This window comes from Carassius carassius, chromosome 34 (genome assembly GCF_963082965.1).
Source record: "Carassius carassius chromosome 34, fCarCar2.1, whole genome shotgun sequence".
NCBI lineage: Eukaryota > Metazoa > Chordata > Actinopteri > Cypriniformes > Cyprinidae > Carassius > Carassius carassius.
In genome coordinates, this window is record NC_081788.1 from 21,890,180 (window position 1) to 21,896,492 (window position 6,313).

The window sequence follows — 6,313 nt, forward strand, 5'->3', positions numbered from 1 at the left end:
TTCGGGCCGAAATATCGAAACTGTTGAGCAAAGGGGCTGTAGAGCCTGTGCCTCAAGCTCAAAGCGAGGGGGGGCTGTACAGCAGATACTTTCTGGTGCCCAAGAGAGACGGGGGTCTCAGGCCCATACTGGATCTAAGGCAGCTGAACAAGGCATTGATGAAACGCAGTTTCAAAATGCTCACGACCAGGAAGCTCCTCGCGCAGATTCGCGGAGGGGACTGGTTTATGTCAATAGATCTGAAGGACGCGTATTTTCAAATACAGATAGCGTCAAACCACAGGCGGTTTTTGAGATTCGCCTTCGAGGGCCAGGCATACCAGTTTGCAGTCCTGCCATTCGGCTTGTCCGTAGCTCCTCGTACGTTTACGAGGTGCATGGATGCAGCGCTCGCTCCTCTCAGACTCAGAGGCATACGAGTGCTGAATTATTTGGACGACTGGCTAGTTCTGGCCCAATCACGAGCGGAGCTCGTGGACCACAGGGCTGTTTTACTCGATCACCTCGAGAAGCTCGGCCTCAGTGTCAATTGGGCGAAGAGTTCGCTGAACCCCAGTCAGACGATCCTGTTTCTGGGTATAGTTCTGGACTCGTGTTCCATGACGGCGCGACTGTCACCACAGCGCACGATGGGCATGCAGCGCGCAGCAAGTTCTTTCCGCTGCGGCGCGACTGTGTCGCTCAAACACTGTCAAAGGATGCTGGGTCTCATGGCCTCAGCATCTCCGGTTCTGCGGCTGGGCCTGCTCCGCATGCGCCCCCTGCAGTTCTGGCTGAAGGCTCGGGTGCCGCGCAGAGCGTGGGCGTCTGGCCGGCTGCATTTCAAGGTCGATCAGAGCTGTGTTGCGGCTCTAGCACCTTGGACAGCGAACGGCTGGTACCGATCAGGTGTAAGCCTGGGGACTTCCCCGAGTGTGAAAATGGTGTCGACGGACGCCTCCACTTCGGGATGGGGAGCGCTGCTCGAAGGCAGACCGTCCTTTGGCCTATGGTCAGAACGGGAAAAGCTCCATCATATCAACTGCCTGGAAATGCTGGCAGTGGAGAATGCGCTGACGCGCTTTTGTCCCCATATCAAGGATCACCACGTCGTAGTCCGTTCGGACAACATGTACGTGGTGTCCTACATAAATCGCCAGGGCGGTCTCGGGTCCCGAAACCTGTACAGGCTGACGGAACGCCTCCTGATTTGGGCTCAACGCAACGTGCGCTCGCTGAGAGCGGTGCATGTGCCTGGACTGCAGAATCTGGGTCCAGACAGGCTGTCCAGAGGCAATGTCCCTACGGGCGAATGGTCTCTACACCCGCAAACAGTTCGGCTGTTGTGGGAGAGATTTGGCATGGCGGAGGTGGACCTCTTTGCGTCCCACGAAAACGCTCACTGCCCCACATTCTTTTCCAAGAACGAAAGCGCGCTGTCACGGAAATGGCCGTGCTGCCCGCTTTATGCGTTCCCTCCCGTCTCCCTCCTTCCGCAGGTGATAGAACGGGTGAGAGAAACGAGATGTTCAATACTGCTTGTGGCACCTCTTTGGAAGAACCAACCATGGTTCCCAGATTTGATGCAATTAGCAGATGTCGCCCCATGGCCGGTACCGTTGAGGAGAGATCTCCTCTCGCAGGCCAGGGGCTCGATTTGGCACCCTCAACCGGAGTTGTGGTCCCTCCATGTATGGGCACTCAACGGTTACCCGCTGATCTCGCAGTGGGAGTGCTAAATACCATCACTCAGGCTAGAGCTCCGTCGACACGACGTCTGTATGCCTCGAAGTGGTCGGTGTTCTCCAGCTGGTGCACAGCTCGAGGTTATTCACCCCTTAGTTGTGAGGTGACGGAGGTCCTCTCCTTCCTACAGGAGCTGTTGGATAAGGGCAGAGCCCCATCCACGCTCAAAGTTTATGTGGCGGCCATCGCGGCGTTTTCTGAAACGGCGTCCGGTCAGTCAATAGGAAGGAACGATTTAGTCATCCGGTTCCTCAGAGGAGCTAGGAGGCTGAATCCTCCCAGACCTCTGTCAGTCCCTATGTGGGACCTCGCGGCGGTTTTGGAGGCCTTGAAGGGTCCCCCTTTTGAGCCTATCCAATCGGTTAGCCTTCAGCATCTGTCGTTCAAGACAGTATTCTTGTTGGCTCTCGCTTCTGTGAAGCGTGTGGGTGATTTGCACGCGCTCTCGGTGAGCCAGTCGTGCTTGGAGTTTGGGCCCAATGACTCAAGGGTCATACTCAAACCTAGGCACGGTTATGTGCCGAAATCCCTCAACACACCGTTTCGGGCTCAGGTTATTGCCCTGTCCGCCCTGCCGGTGTCAGGGGAGGATGGAGACTCGAGTCTTCTTTGCCCTGTCAGGGTTTTAAGAGCTTATGTGTCTCGCTCTGCTGCCTTTCGGCAGACGGAGCAGCTATTTGTCTCATTCGGTGGACGTTCCAAACGAATGGCTGTTTCGAGACAGACTCTATCCAGATGGATAGTTGACGCCATAGCGTTAGCTTACGCTTCCAGGGGCCTTCAGTGCCCGTTGGGCGTCAGAGCACACTCCACAAGAGGCGTCGCCTCATCATGGGCGTGGTCTACTGGGATCTCCTTGCAGGATATATGTATGGCGGCGGGTTGGGCCTCGCCGTCTACATTTATCAGGTTCTATAACCTGGAGGTTCCCGCCTTGCAAGCAAGGCTGCTGTCGGTATAGAAGAATCAGGGCCCTGAGGGGAATTCTGAATTCATGAGCGCTAGGCGCTGCCGACTGTTATATGGGCAGTATTGCGTAAGACCCGCATTGCCACATTGGTCAGGCCTTGCCTCGGCTGTGTGATGTCATATTGCCGCATCTACGGATGCTGCTAGATATGGGACGGAGGGTTTTTCCCCCTTTTTTCTGTCCCGGACTCTCTGTGAGTCCCTCAGGTGACTGTGCACTGTATATCCTGGGCGTTGCTTCAGGTTTATCGGTGTGTGATCCCTGCGCGCACGGCGTTTTACATCGGGTTCCCGTAGCGTCTTAGCTAAGACGCAGTACGAGAGAGCTCTCGTAAGAGAACGTACTCGGTTACTAAACGTAACCTCGGTTCTCTCTAGAAGAGCGAACGAGTACTGCGTTCTCTGCCGTGCGTACGATTCACTCTGGTTCGCTTCGGCGATGAAATAAATCAGGTGAGTCAGCCTTTTCGAGCTCCTTTTATAGGTTGGGCCACACCCGTTTCGGCGGGAAGTGGCAAGAAGGGCGCGAAGCGCCCTTATTGGTCTGATGTTGCATCAGCCTGCGCTCGATAGGCTGTGCAGTTGCCGCAGAACAAGCCAGTGAGCGAGCGAGCCGTCTCGCCTATGGCTGTGTACTGCTGCAAATGCGCTTTACAAAAATACAAAATTAAGGATAATTTTTTGCTTCAGTATTTCGTGAAAAGAGACTTTTCCCGTAGCGTCTTAGCTAAGACGCAGTACTCGTTCGCTCTTCTAGAGAGAACCGAGGTTACGTTTAGTAACCGAGTACGTTTTCTAGTTTCAGTCCGGCGCCGTTCGCATTTTCCCGTCCAGCGCCACGTCGTTTAATTAGCGAATGCATTTGTGCCCATTTTTGCGCACATGGGCGTGCTGGTCTAAAAAAGAGGTGTGCTCAGGCGCATTGCTGGCGCATTGCTATTTTAAGGAGCTGAAAAAAAAAATTTTCTTTGTTATTTAAAGAGCGTACACGCTGCTTATTAAACACAGGGATGCACAACAGCACGCGAACATGCCAAATATTAAAAATGAAAGGATTGCAATTGCAACCTTTGGCTAAATTGTTAACCCCGACTACGCCACCTAGGTAACCCCTCAACCTAGGAAAGTAGGCTAAATAATAAAAAAAAACACCACTAAAAGAAAATTAAACCAAATGAATTACAACAATAGGAAGGACCCTGCTGGTTCGGTTTGCTTCAAAGACAGAGACGTGACTTACAAAAGTACAATATTTATTGCTCACAGGAAAATCATTTAATTAAAAACATCTAGAATAGGTCTCATTCACAGTTTACCAATTAGATACCCACAATAAATAAGAGACCACAATTAGCTCACTTTCACAGGAAGGACAACCCACACAGCAAACCTGTGAGAAAACAATATTTAAAGCCGGTGACACCCAAAAATAAAACAAATACAAAAAGACAAATACACCCCCTTCAGTTAAGCTTCACTATCGCAGTTCTTGCGGTGGTAAAATAGAGGCAAACTGGCAATTAGATTTATAAACAGCAAACAAACCAAAAAAACAAAAAGAAAAGAAATGACAAACAGTCACAATGAAATTTCACCTTAAGTATGGCTACTGGCAATTAGATTTACAGAAGCAACAATCAAAACAAGAAAAAAAGAAAATTACAGTCACAATGACATTGCGCTTCCTCATTAAAACTAATATTTCAGATCGTTCAAGTTGCGCTAAATAGACTCCGTTACCAGCCTAGTAATTTGATATAACAGCTCCCAGCGCGCAGTAGCATAACCTTTCATATGCGAGCAGAGCTCACAACGAGCTCAGTCGGAACCGTAGGCCAAAGCAGTAACGTCCGCGTCAGTCGTGCGAACGGGACAGCGAATCAATTTCACCAATGGTACCCAGTATTAAAAGAGAACAGTGACAAAATAAATATAAAAAAACAAACAATCAGAACAGCAGCTAGCGCTCCTGGACCGCCCCTCGTAGGGGAATTTAAGCCAGAATAACCTTTATAGGCCTATTCCCTGCGCTCGCCACTTCCCGCCCACGCATTCCAGAGCGGCAAAGCACTAGAAATGGGTAGCCGGTTACTTCACAACGCACCGAGAGGAATAACAATCAACCGAACTTGGACAGGGGTTTTATCACGCCACTAGACACGGACGCATCCTCATGATTGCACCGCACAGGTGTACTCAATATCAACCGCGGCTCAACGCCGGTGGGCGTATCGAGTCATTTGCAATATACAACCATTACAAGTTCCCCAATTCCAATGAACAAAACTGAACGTTAGATCATCAACCGGTCACACAATGCATAATAATATTTTGTAGGTTAATTAAATATAAAATGCCTACATGTCATAATGGATAGTCATCTCATGTATCAGAATTAGGCTATCTATTTGCTCGCACACGAGCAGCGGCGTTTCATCTCGGAGACGCACTCTGTCTTTGCGCTTGCCAAATTCCGCCGTTTAAATAGCAAATCCATCAGGGCACGAGCGCAACTGGCTCTTAAGGCGAGACACTGCATGTGAATAGGGCAAACAAAAATAACTAATAGTTATCGCCTTATACTTCGTCAGTTGATTGATTACATTGATTATTGCAAACATTTTTTGTATTACAAGTTTTCAAAAATGTTATGTTTAAATATGCAAATGAGGCATTATTTAATGAAATATGTGCTAATTTGCATAAATGTCTGAACACTAGATGAAGTCAGTTTCAAATTTTTTGTTTAATTTTTTTGACATATTAGAGTCAAATGTTTTTACAGAGGGAATTCTGGTTATCTTTTTTTGTCACTCCATAATTCTGAAAATACTTTGAACAGCCAGAAAACAATATATTTTCACAATTTTGGGGGGAATAAAATGTTGTATATAATCAAGGAAAATATATATGAACAAATCCCTCTGTAAAAACCTTCAGAATATAGACAGGAATAAAAATGTCAAGTTTGGTGTGTGTAAGTGCTACTGAAGTGGAGATTTATGGCTCAGTGTTGAAAAAAAACTCATTTTGAGAAAACGGCCTTTAAAAATATGTATTTTAATTGAAATATTGACACAAACAGATAAAGTGCTATAAAAGAAACACTTAACAGTGTCTTTTGGATGTTTTCCTTCCACTAGTTTGAAAAAGCACTTTATGAAAAACCAAAAAGCCCAAAATCTCAAAATTGACAGGTGCTTGAAAAAACAGTGTTTTTGCCTGCAGTGTCTCACCTTAAAGGGAAAGGAAAATGACACTCTGATTGGTTTATAGCACGTTACGCTCAAAAAACACCCATTACTTACTCATTACATTAGAATAGGGACAACCCGTTTAGCCAACCGATTTTCCGTCGTTAAAATAGCAAAAGTGGATTTGGACACGCCCTGAGTGCACCTGCGCCGTGCGCTTTACACTTTGCGTTTAAATCGTTAAAATAGGCCCCTTAATATCTAAAGTAATTTTGCTTATCAAATAACTGCATCATGATTTAATAATATTTAGATATTTGTACCGAAAAACAAATACAGCTTTTTGCAAAGCACCTTTGAAAATGTTCCATTAGCCCAACTGATTGCATTTACACTAATAAAGCGTCTTGTTTATTATGAACATT